The sequence below is a fragment of the Muntiacus reevesi genome, chromosome 6 (genome assembly GCF_963930625.1).
Source record: "Muntiacus reevesi chromosome 6, mMunRee1.1, whole genome shotgun sequence".
Taxonomy (NCBI): domain Eukaryota; kingdom Metazoa; phylum Chordata; class Mammalia; order Artiodactyla; family Cervidae; genus Muntiacus; species Muntiacus reevesi.
In genome coordinates, this window is record NC_089254.1 from 43,079,133 (window position 1) to 43,093,028 (window position 13,896).

Below are 13,896 nucleotides of genomic sequence, written 5' to 3' on the forward strand. Positions count from 1 at the left end.
CAACATAATTTCAAGCATCATCATTAGTGAAAATGGGAGGCAGCATAAGTCCGAGAAGGGCAGTGTGAAAGTTGACCTGATGTTGCTCACTTGGAAGGGGGAGAGGAGCCAAGGAAGGCAGGCAGCTCTAGAAGCTGGGAAAGGGAAGAAAATGGATTCTTCCCCAGAGCCTCCAGAGAGGAATGCAGCCCTGCTCAGACCTCGAGATGAGTTAGACGTATTTCAGACTTCTGACCTCCAGAACTCTAAGAAAATAATTTTGTGTTGTTTTAAGCCACTAAGTATGTGGTGATTTGCTATAGCACCAATAGAAAACTAACCCACCTATTACATTAGAGTTCATTCTGACCTTTTTGCTAGGATGAAAATGTGTACGCACTCCACTGATTAGTACAGTTGACCCTCTGGATCTTCAGGTTTCACATCCGTGGATTCAACCAACATCAGATTGAAGATACTAAAAAAAAAAAAAAAAAAAAAAAAATTCAGAACATTCCAAAAACTGAAACTTGAATTTACTGGTCTCCAGGTGGCTCAGACAGTAAAGAATCTTCATGCAGTGCCAGAGACCTGGGTTGGATCCCTGGGTCGGGAAGATCTTCTAGAGAAAGGAATGGTTGGTTACCCACTCCAGTATTCTTGCCTGGAGAATTCCATGGACAGAGGAGCCTGGCAGGCATTAGTCCATGGGGTCACAAAGAGTTGTACATGGCTAAGTGACTAACACTTTCACTTTCATCAGCTATTTACTAGCATTTACATTGTATTAGACATTATACATAATCTACAGGTCACTCAGAATACAAGGGAGGATGTGCATTGGGTTACACAAATACCACACCATTTTATATGAGACTTGAGCATCCATGGAACAATTCCCCATGAATACTGAGAAACTACTCTACTCATATTGGTTAATTTTCATAGTAATCATGTTTGGAAACAACCCAGGAATATTAAGTGACCAAAATGGACACTTATCTCTTTCATCAAGAGTGAGAGTCATGGTACAATATAATCTGAAGCTTAATAACTTTTTTATTGCATCAAAATTATGGGACAACTCTATTAAAAATACAATAAAATGTGAAAATGCAAAAAAATGATGAAAATTCAAGGAAAAGTTGACAAATCCACCACTATAGCAAAAGATTTCAAGAGTCTTTTGAAATTACTGTTAGGTTGAGCAAACAAAAATTGTAAGGATGTGGGGGATTTGAAAAACATAATTCATAAGCTTGTTTTACCAGATAAAACACTTTTCTAAGCACATGCAGTACATTTACTGAAGTTGACTACCATATACGAGGGTATAAAGCAAATCTAAACAAATTTAAAAGGACTGCCATCATCAAGTTGGTAATTCTCATTGCAATGCAATCAAAAATCAAAAAGGAGTAGTCAGTACTTAAAAGATAAAAATTTATAGGTTTGAGAATTCAAAAACATACTTTTAAATAACTCAAAGATGAAATGTGTGTATCACAATAAACTGTGGAAAATTCTGAAGGAGATGGGAATACCAGACCACCTGACCTGCCTCTTGAGAAACCTGTATGCAGGTCAGGAAGCAACAGACATGGAACAACAGACTGGTTCCAAATAGGAAAAGGAGTACATCAAGGCTGTATATTGTCACCCTGCTTATTTAACTTATATGCAGAGTACATCATGAGAAATGCTAGGCTGGATGAAGCACAAGCTGGAATCAAGATTTCCAGGAGAAATATCAATAACCTCAGATATGCAGATGATACCACCCTTATGGCAGAAAGTGAAGAGGAACTAAAAAGCCTCTTGATGAAAGTGAAAGAGGAGAGTGAAAAAGTTGGCTTCAAGCTCAACATTCAGAAAGCTAAGATCATGGCATTTGGTCCCATCACTTCATGGGAAATAGATGGGGAAACAGTGGAAACAGTGTCAGACTTTATTTTTCTGGGCTCCAAAATCAGTGCAGATGGTGATTGCAGTCATGAAATTAAAAGACACTTACTCCTTGGAAGGAAAGTTATGACCAACCTAGACAGCATATTAAAAAGCAGAGACATTACTTTGCCAACAAAAGTCCATCTAGTCAAGCCTATGGTTTTTCCTGTGGTCATGTATGGATGTGAGAGTTGGACTGTGAGGAAAGCTGAGTGCCGAAAAATTGATGCTTTTGTACTGTGGTGTTGGAGAAGACTCTTGAGAGTCCCTTGGACTGCAAGGAGATCCAACCAGTCCATCCTGAAGGAGATCAGTCCTGGGTGTTCATTGGAAGGACTGATGCTGAAGCTGAAACTCCAATACTTTGGCCACCTCATGCGAAAGAGTTGACTCATTGGAAAAGACCCTGATGTTGGGAAAGATTGAAGGCAGGAGGAGAAGGGGACAACAGAGGATGAGATGGTTGGATGGCATCACCGACTCAATGGACATGGGTTTGGGTGGACTCCGAGGTTGGTGATGGACAGGGAGGCCTGGAGTGCTGCGATTCATGGGGTGGCAAAGAGTCGGACATGACTGAGCGACTGAACTGAAAGATGAAATAGTTAGATTTTTAAAAATATTTAATACTGATTGTAACAAAAATGGTAAATGTCAAAACTTGTAGAATGCAGTGAAATCTGTACTAAGAGGGAAATGGAGCCTTAAAAGCTAGAAATTAATGCTGAGTTCACCTTAAGTAGTAAGACTTAAGAATAAACCGAAAAGTATAGAAAGAAGTAGAAATAAAGATAAAAATGAAATACAAAATAGGCACCAAATATCAAATAGGGAGAATTAATAAAGCCAAAAGTTTGATTTTGAAAAAAGAAATTAATGATAAGTGGAAAAGTCTCATAAATAAAATGACAACAATACTATTGAAAAACTTGATGCTAATAAATTTAGTCCTTTGATCCAAATGTTTTATCCCCCTGCTCCATATCACCAAATTCATATGTTGAAATCCTGACACCCAATCAGATGGTTCTAGGAGTTGGGGCCTCTGGGGAGTGATTGGTCATAAGGGTGGCACCCTCCTTTTTAGACAGTGCTCTAATAGACTTCCCTGATAGCTCAGTTGGAAGGAATCTGCCTGCAATGCCAGAGACCCTGGTTCAATTCTTGGGTCGGGAAGATCTGCTGGAGAAGGGAAGTATTCTTGGGCTTCCCTTGTGGCTCAGCTGGTCAAGAAGCCACCTGCAATGTGGGAGACCTGGGTTTGATCCCAGGGTTGGGAAGATCCCCTGGGGAAGGGAAAGGCTACCCACTCCAGTATTCTGGCCTGGAGAATTCCATGGACTGTATAGTCCATGGGGTCGCAAAGAGACACGACTGAGTAACTTTCACTTTCACTTAAGCTTCCCTGGTGGCTCAGATGGTAAAGCGTCTGCCTGTAGTGCAGAAGACCTGGGTTTGATCTCTGGGTCAGGAAGATCCCCTGGAGAAGGAAATGGCAACCCACTCCAGTACTCTTGCCTGGAGATTTCCATGGACAGAGGAGCCTGGTAGGCTACAGTCCATGGGGTCACAAAGAGTTGGACATGACTTAATGACTTCACTTTCACACTCTAATAAAAGAGGCTCCACAGAGACTCGCAGCTTCTTCTATCACACGAGGCTTTGGCAAAAAGGCACCGGCTATGAACCAGGAAGAGAGCTCTTACCAGAACCTGATAATGCTAGCACCTTGATCTTGGACTTCCCAGACTGCAGAACTGTCAGAAATAATTTTCTGTTTATAAACTACAGTCAGTGGTATTTCATTTTTGCAATCTGAATGGACTTTGACAGTTTGGGGTGTTTCATTTTGTTTCAATATTCTTGCCTCCCCCTCAACTTTTAGCCTTCCCTGGGCACCCACAATTTAGAGGTGGTCTGTCTTCAACTTCTTGCCTCTCCCCCAGAGACAGAATGCTTTCTGTAACTTAGTACTTGCTTGTCTGATTGGAGGATGGTGGAGTGTACTCTGTTTTCCTGTCCTGCTTCAGGCTTAAGGCAGGCCTTGAGCATTAAGGAGTGGTGTTTTTTTTTTCTCAATAAACCTGTCCTCCTTCCCATAGCAAAAAACTCTGCTATGTGTCTTTACACCACAAATACTCTGTAGAAGAGTATTTCCTGCTCCACTTCTAGGCTTAGAGGGATTTTCCTTTCACCTTTCTCCCAGTTGTAGTTTGAGCTTTTCACATGTACCATGGAGGGGACAGGGTTTGCTGCCTTTCTTCCAAAGACAAGATTTTTGTTTTATACAGAACAAGGGTCCAGGCAGGGCTTTGTTCAGTTCCCAATACCCAACATTTCTCCAAGTCCATTTCCCAAAGGAGAGGTAGCCACTCCCCTTCCTCTAGACTTGCACCTCCAAGCAAAACTTTCTCTGCTCTGCCCCTCATCTTTCTGGTGAGCATTCAGTAAGGGTCTGCAGAGATGAGCTTGTGGGTGAGTGTGAACTCCCATTGTATCTGCGGCTCTACTTTAATCACAATTGGCCTTTAACAAATTATTTAAAATTTTAGCTGAATGTTTTTGCTTGCTTGTATGACATCTATCTTTTCCCCAGCCGCTATTTTGCCACACATGAGTTAGGGCTCCCATTCTATCTCTCCTTGGAGGAGCCTGTCTTTCCTGATGTGAGATTACTTGACTTCCCTGTGATCTTAGCTCTCTGATGGGTTATTAGAGAAAATTATTATTTTTTTACTTTATCCTACTTTTTTTTGTTTAGGGTAGGTGTGATGCTCTTTTCAAATTTTTATAATCTAGACAGAAGTGAAACTCAATTAGTTATTTTTAAAATTCAAGCTCACATATGTTCTCTCATCCCATTTCCCTTTGTACTTGCCCTTTCTGCCCTTGGTACGAGGCTTCCATTTATCTGAAAGCACTGTCATCATTGACTCAGACTGCATTTTCTAGGAAACCAAACTGAAGGTATCTGCCTATCTTAAATCCAAGCCCTGAAGCTATGAAATTCCCCCAATTTTTTGAACAAAATTTTCTAACCTTTCAAGTCTCACAGGATTAATCATTTACACTTGTAGCACCTAAAACTTTCAGCTTTGTTTTATGAATATTTGTGCCTGTGATTTTTCAGGCACCAATTGGATGAAAATATCCAGATGTATTTATTAATTCCTTCATTCATGAATCTAGTATTTGTTGAGGACCTATCATGCTGGAGTGCTAGGGGAATGATGTGTGACCAAAAGAGACATCATATCAGTCCTTGTAAAAATTGGAGTCTAGCGGGGAAGACAGGCAGTAATTAGAAGCTTATTGAGTGTTACAAATGCCAAGTCTCATTAAATAATAATTAATATAAATACAAAATGAATAAATGAGTAGTTGAATAAATATGTTAGTAATGTTTCCTTTCCACAATTTTTTCCTCTCATCTTTTTCATTACATTTAGCAAAAATATAATGTTTCTTATGGCCCCTACCACATTATTTGAGAATTTCACTGTATATAGCCCCAAGAGATATTTTTCACAAAACCTTTTCTTTGCTAAATGGTCAAAGGTATCTCCTTCTAAGTGTTGGGTTTTCATTACAGGCCACAATTTTCAGTGCTTTACACTATCTGAGAGCTATGAATATGTCTTAGAAGTCTTTTTAAATGTTCCATTGCATAGGGAAAATAAAATTTACTTCTACTCAAATTCATTTCAATGACATAATTTTAAAAATTATATCACAAAAGAAAAAAGAAAGTAATAGTTATGTAATGAAAATATAGTCAAAAGTAATTTATGTGATGAAATATAAGAAAATCCAATATCAGAGTGAAATTAAATCAATATTAAGTTGAAAAAGCAATTCAGTTAACTTTTCCACTGTAACAGCCAGATCCATTATTTTGATGTGTTTTTTTTTTTTTTAACTTTCAATATTGCATTTTTGAGGAAAATTTATTGCACAGGCTAATTTAACACTTCTTAAAAGACATTCATTATATTCACTTTTTTCTAGTGAATATTCATAATTACAGAGAAGGAAATGGCAACCTATTCCAATATTCTTGCCTAGAGAATCCCGTGGACAGAGGAGCCTGGTGGGCTGCTGTCCATAGGGTTGCCCAGAGTCGGACACGACTGAAGCAACTTAGCATGCATGCATTCATAATTACATTCTTATTCAAAAGGCAAATAGTGAAACATAGGTTCTAGAATTAAACAGACCTGAGTTAGCATCTTGGCTTCAACACCTGTTAACTGTGACCTTAGTCATATTACTTTTCTAAGGTTTTTTTCCCTCTCATCTGTAAAGCAGGGGAAAATAAAAGTAAAACCTACCTTTCAAGGTTGACATCTCAGGAAAAGATAATCCCCACTCATAGTAAACTTTTTCAGCAGCCTGACTGTCCTTCATTACAATGCAAGCACCACAATGGAAAGTAGTGATATTGCTGGCTTTGTTCAATACAGTATCTCCAGCTCCTAGACTAATGACTAACATGTACATGAAATGGAGTATTTCCTGCCGTATCAATAAACTAGGATGTCACAGTCATCAGTGCCTGCATCTCTCTGGTGTGAGCTGATGAGCCCTAAAAATAATTCAGAAAGGAGAATACCTGCAGCCACTCACTACAGACTGGGGATGTGAAAACACAGGATACTGGCCCCAGAAAGCTGAGATACATGTGAAAGGAATCATTTCAGTGAGCCTGGATGCCTTCATCTTTCCATACATACATAGAATAACTCTAGATTCCTTAACTTGAGATATCTGGTTTTCCTTAATTAACAATAATCTTTGATGTTCATACTGACGTCCTGCTTTGTAGCAAACTTCTATATAACCTGACTCCTTCCCTGGCCTCCTCCAAGCAGTTTCTCAGGGCTACTTGAGATGCTGTCTCCAGGGCTTAAAGTCCTAAGAATTCCCACCAAATAAAACAACTCTACTTTCAGGACTATATTTTTAAGTTAGCATGTATAAGGTGCTTAGCTGGTGTTTATCAATTAAATGTATGTGATGTGTTTAACACAGCACCAGCACATGGCAGATACTCAATAAATATCATTATGATTGTAATTATTTTGTTGATTAATTAGCCTGGCCAAAACCAAAGTTATCTTCTTGCCCTGCTACTTACACAGTGATTCCATCTCAATAAATCACCATTACATTTTTTCTAGCTGTTTAGGTCAGCGATTTCGAAGTCGTATTTATTTGCCCTTTTTAAAAATTACCTCACAAATCCACCATAAATCCTGGCTCTAGCTTCAAAATATTGTTGTGAATCACTCTTCCATGGGTCTCTTGAATTTTCACTTGTGAGCAAGACGTTGGCTGCCCTTTTTTCCAGGACTATCTCTTCCAGGGTGTTTGGCTAGCAAACAACTTTAAAAGATAGAGATATGTCTCTCACTAGAGCAAAGAGGCAGCCAAGCTTTCTATCCAGCATAATTAAGGATAATACCTATTTCAAGAGTAAAATGCAGAAATGTTTATAAAAGATCCAGGTTCCCCAAGCTCAGGGTTCCCTTTCATGTAACAAAACCCACTGAATGTGCAGGTATTAACTGGTCTTTGGGAATTGGAGTGTGGGCAGTTCACACAAAATGATGGGAGTAGGACATAAAATAAAAAGTGCACATCATAGAAGACTTCCTAGAGAAAATGACATGATATAAATGCTGAAATATAAGTAGGAGTTAGCCAGATGGATAAGAAGAACATGTAAAGGACCAGCACTAGAAACAGGATTAAAACATTACAAAACCTGCAGATGTTTCAGCAGAGCCAGCTGGTTGGATACAAGGAAGGAAATGGAGTAATAAGGCTGGGGGAGAATACAAAAAAAAAAACTTGAAGAGGTAAGAGTGTCCTGGGTATAAAAAGTTATATATGCTATAACATGAAGTTTAGACATAATCTTGAAGATTATAGGGAATCATTGAAGGATTTTTAGCATGGATCTTTGCATCTTGGAAAGATCACAGTGGCAGCAGTATTGATTATATTAAACAGGCAAGACTGGAAAAAACAGAGACGGTAAACCATTTTAGAGTTTTTAGGAAATTCAAATAGGGGATGGCAAAAACAGGGTCTGATAAAGGCTCAAATCTTGCAAAGATGGTGGTATTTTCAAGTTTCCCCCTGTGTATTTCAAATAAAAGTTACATTAAACTGTAAAAATATTTGCGAGGAAATTCATTTATGTTCTGATATTGTCTTATGTTGAATATAATCTTTTTTTTGATAAATCAAATATTCTTTTTCCAATTTTTTCCATGAAAAATAATTCTAGATGTTTTAGAGAAATTATTGGTCAAATATCAAGGGAGACTTCCTCCTACTTGTCAGGATGTAAATTAATTACCTGGTTTGAAAGACACAGGACATTAAGTGACAGAACTCAAAGAGTTCTTTGAAAAAGTTTTTTTTCATTTCTCTTTGACATTTTTGTTAAGTATTAACCATATATCATCTATACATTGGTCTATCAGTTGTCTACTGGTGATTTCTCTCTTGGCGCTATCTCATAGTTCTTAGTGAATGCCTCTCCTGTCACAGGATTAGGTGATAAAATGATGTCCGTTTACAATTAAACTCTGGACCTGATCTGGTCACTGCTTTCCTGGTTTGGGGTAGGTGTATGCAAATTAAGTGCCTCTCTCTTTTACATATGAGATGATTGACAGTGAGAATGGGCTTCCTCTACTGCTTATTAAAAATATTGCAAAGTAACTAGTATGTAAAAATTCCCATGGCTGAGAAAGGTGAGAAGATTTTGAAGAGCATCTAATATTTTAATATCCTTCCCTTGCAGTATCATATCAATTGTTTCTTGGCAACTGAACAGGGAAGATCTTTGTCGTCTGCCCTCCATTCATCAAGTTCATCTTTTTCTCAGATGAGGGTAGAATTCTTAAATAACAAATAGCCAAGAGTCTTGGCTGGCAGTGTGGGTGGTTCTGAGAGCTCCCTGAGAACCCATACTCTGCCAGTGCCTTAATCATATGGATGAAGTTATTAAACAGTCCAACATTAGGAAGAGGATATGAAGAGAAATACAGATTAGAGAGCTATTCAGATGGTAGGACTGACAGATTTGTTTGGTTAATGAGAGGGAAAAGACAAGAATCACTGTTAGAACACTGAGTGGAGGTAATGGCCGTCACTGGGGGAAGTGGTTTGGGAAGGATAGAGGAGAAAAATCCTGTTTGGGGCAGGCAGTTTGAGGAGCCTGAAAGATATCCAAATGGTCACGCCCAGTTGGCTAAATGGTTCTGGAGTTTAGAAAACCACTTTAGCTAAACACTCAGATTTGAGAGTCATTAACATTTAAATGCCTATTAAATTCGTGAACCAAGTGAAGTCATTCAAAGTGCTTGGATGGAAGGAGAAGATAAAAGAAGGGGAACATGGAAATCTGAAAAACATCTACATTCAGAAGTGGACAAAAAGTATAGATTAATAAGTTGAGAAGGCAGCCAGAGAAAGCACAGGAAAATTAGGAGTGAACAAAAAGGTATCATGAAACTAAGAAAGGTTCATGAAAGAGGAAACAATCATCAGTACCAAATGCTTCAGGGGTCAAATGAAATATACATTGGGTTCATATCACATATGCTGTTCTGGTTTGTTTTTTTTTTTTCACTTCAGTAACTGTAGATCTGCATTGTAAATTTAAGTAGCTACAATGTAGCTGCTACATAGAATTCAGTTGTATGGGTGCATCATAATTTATTTAGCCAATCACCAGCTGAGCCTTAAAATTATTCCCAATTTTTGCTTTTGTAAAAATGTTTATGAATGATCTTAACATGTGTCCCAATATTTCCCTAGGTTAAAATCCTAGAACTGGAATGATTAGGTTGTCACCCATCCCAGCCTCTGCAAGCTGATCCTTTCCTTGATTTATCTGTGTTTGTTGCAAAAGCATTTGGTATTTGACAGAGATGTTTTTCAGCTGTGCTTTAGGCAGTGGTCAATCAATGCCCTGAACTGGGTCTGACTTGACCACAGTAAAGTGTTTGCACAATGGAGATGGAGACTAACTGTATCTAAAAGTTACCTTTGCATCATTATTATGTTAAGATCCCTACCCAGGGAGGGGATTTGTACTCTGCTAGGCCTTAGGGCTTCCCCTGTGGCTCAGCTGGTAAAGAATCCACCTGCAATGTGGGTTCAATCCCTGGGTTGGAAAGATCCCCTGGAGAAGGGTAAGTCTACCCACTCTAGTATTCTGGCCTGGAGAATTCCATGGACTGTATAGTCCATGGGGTTGTAAAGAGTCAGACACCACTGAGCGACTTTCACTTTCACTTTCAGGCTGTAGGAGGGCTTCCCAGGTGGCGCTAGTGTAAAGAACCTGCCTGCCAATGCAGGAGACATAAGAGGTACAGGTTCGATCCCTGGGTTGGGAAGATCCTCTGGAGGAGGGAATGGCCACCCACTCCAGTATCCTTTCCTGGAGAATCTTGTGGACAGAGGAGCCTGGGGGCTACGGTCCATAGGGTTGCAAAGAGTCAGACACGACTGAAGCAACTTAGCAGCAGCAGCAGCAGCTGGCCTTAGCAATTTGTGCAAAGAAGCATGTAGGACTGAATGACCCAGCTGCCCCTGGAAATGTCCGCCCCTTCCTAGAGCTCTTTTGAAATCTGCCTCACTTAAAATTCCCTTACTCTCCTCCCTTCCAGGAGAAAGTGTTTTTAGAGCACATCTCTCCCTTCTTCATTCCTAAATTGCTGTGCTATTCTGAACCTGGTTTCATTTGATTAGCATTTGTGACTCCAGGCAAAGGATCCATCAAAGGGTCACTGACCCCTTGGGAATCAGTAACAAGGTCAAAATGTCTATATTCTGAAGACTATAAATATATTTACCAAATTGCTTTTCAGTAATTTGCTCCAATTAGCTACACTTAGAGTTTCTGAATTAAACCAGGGAGACTAGAAGGAGTGGGTGGTCCGCAGAAGGAGATAGACATGCTTTCAGGATCTACCAGTCCTTGGGGCTGCTAGTGCAGGATAAATTGCTGGACTGACCAAAGAGGAGGACCAGCATCCTCTCCTCATTCTTGAGCAGTATGGGGAAAGCCGAGTCTCTCTGAGTCTGAGACTGCACCATCTGGAGACAGCATGCAAGTTAGGAAAATCCCTCATTTGAGTGGCAGAGTTGTCAACAAGTGATGTGTTTCTGGCTCTGGGCCCAGTTCTTGGGTGTTTTCAGGCAGCTGCAGCGATAGGGTACAAAAGAAAGCCAGAAGACTAATAGACAAACAAGCTTTCCTGGGGCTTAGTAAATGGAAGAGAGAAAAGATGGAACAGTGTTTAGGCAAAGAGACCTCCTAGAAAATCAGCAAAGAGGGAAAAAAGCCTCAAAGCACTCCACTGTAAAAGTCGTCACAGGGAAATGTCATTCTTCATTCTAACCAGAATGAAGTCCAAAATGGGTGAGTGTGGGTTGGGTATCAAGGAAGTAGTTTGTGCCCTGGCAGGAACTCTGGTCACCAGGGAAAGAAGGCCACAGGGATGGCTGAAAGTAAAATTAATCTACCAATGCCTTCAGCTAGCTCTGCAGCTACTCTCCTCTGCCTCTAGATGTCGCCCTTTGAGTCAGAATAGCAACTGGATTCCCTGAGAATGTAGGACTCTTAAGAGATATCTATTAATACTTCACTCAGTATACTGTAATGTTCTTTATCTTTCTGGCTTACTTCACTCTGTATAATGGGCTCCAGTTTCATCCATCTCATTAGAACTGATTCAAATGAATTCTTTTAAACAGATCACCAGCCCAGGTGGGACGCATGAGACAAGTGCTCGGGCCTGGTGCACTGGGAGAACCCAGAGGAAATCAGGTGGAGAGGGAGGTGGGAGGGGGGATCGGGATGGGGAATACGTGTAACTCTATGGCTGATTCATATCAATGTATGACAAAACCCACTGAAAAAAGAAATAACTAAAAAAAATTTTTTTTAAAAAAGCTAAAAAAAAAAAAAAATACTTCACTCAGTGGATGTGGATGTGCTCAGTTGCATCCGACTCTGCAGCCCCATGGACTGTAGCCTTTCAGGGTTTTCTGCCCATGGAATTTTCCAAGCAAGAGTACTGGAGTACTGGAGTGGGGTGCCATTTCCTACTCCAAGAGATCTTCCCAACCCAGGGATGGAATCCACATTTCTTGCTTCCCTGCATTGTCAGGCAGGTTCCTTAACTGCTCAGGGGAACTGATAAACCTTGACTGGCTTAACTTAGAGACATATCCCATCCTGAACCTGAAGGGCTGCAGAGTGGGAATGAGGAGCAAACAACTGCTCTCTCTTCCTGTGTCAGATATATCAGAGACCAGAGATTAGTGGCTGGAAGTTTGCTACAGCAAATGAATCAGCAGAGACCGAAACTGCTGAGACTCCAGAAGCCTGTTATCTGGACAATGAACTAGTTAAGGCCAGGAGCTGCCTCCAGTCCCCAAAGGATGCTCTACAACTTCTTATTGGCCTGAAGACCTCCAAGGTTTTGGGCAGCTGAGTTTCTCAGAAAACTCTCTCTAAATAGTTGATACCTGAAACATCATTTCCTGGAAACTAAGTAATCTGTGATTGCCCCACTGAGATTATTCTCATACTTGCCCAATAAAAAAGGAGAGGGGATGAATGGGGTGTCTCTTCACTGCAGCTTGGTTGTATGGCCCACAGTGACTTAGATTTCTATGGGATGGAAGAAGAATTGAGACATTTGGGCCCTTGCTTAGTATCCTTGGCATGTTAGTGTTCCCCCAGTAAAGCCTGTTCCTTACCATGTGATACCACAGAATTTACCATTATCCACTTTACCACACTGCAGAAAAACAAACACAAGCAAAAGATCATAAAAACAGCCCAAGAGAAAAGTCTAACAAGAAACCACAGATAGACTGATAATAGACTTATGAGTCAACAATAAATACCAGGAGGGGAAGACTATTTCCAGGAGCCGAGATAAAATATCTGTCTTAAATTTATGTCAAGACCTTCTTTTTAAGAATGAGAGAAAAATAAATAAATTTCTTTTGATAGACACTTAGAGAGAGTGTCACCAATGAATCTATACTTAAATTAGATGTAAAAGTTATACTTCAAAAGAGGGAGAATTCCACTGGAAGGAAGGAATAAAAATACAAGCAATAATGGTGAGGAAAGAAAATGGTAAACATAGCTGAATCTAAAACATTGCCCGCAAAAAAATAATGATGATAATAGTAATAGTTATAATACCTAATTTTATGGTGTTGGAAAAAGTCAGAACTGAAACATGAGGCAAGAGTATCATGCAAACTCACTTTAGCCTGGCTTCTGCCCTCACCACTTCACTGATCTAAGGCCATGTATTAACCAAGTTCTCCAGGGCAACAAAATCAATAGGCTAGAGATAGAAAGAAATCTGTTATAAGGAATTGACTCGTGTGATTATGGAGGCTGAGTTCCCACGATCTGCCATCTGCAAAAGGAAAAAAGAATGGCATGCAAGGTGGCAGGGAATTGGCAGGAGTCTAAGTGTTCTAAAGATCTTTTTCAAAGGAGAGTAAAGTTAGCATATTAACTTTAGACTTCAACATACGTTGTTCTTTACATAATTGCTTTGTATAAATCATGTCTTAATTCCTTTTCAAAGGGAAAAGTAAAATGTACATATGAAAACTTCAGAAGCGTATAAAGTGGAAATCTCTCTTTATTTCTGTTATTTATGCTTCACATGTGCAAGTTTTTGTTCACATGTGCACACACACACTTGCACATAAGCATGATCATATTTTAATTTTAGTTTTTATTGAGGTTTAGGTGATTTACAATATTAGTTTCAGGTGTACAGCATAGTGATTCAAAGTTTTATAGGTTATACTCCATTCATATAAAATGTTGGCTATATACCCTCTGCTCTACGACTTATTTGTAGCTTATATATTGTATACATAATGGTTTATACCTCTTAGTCCCCT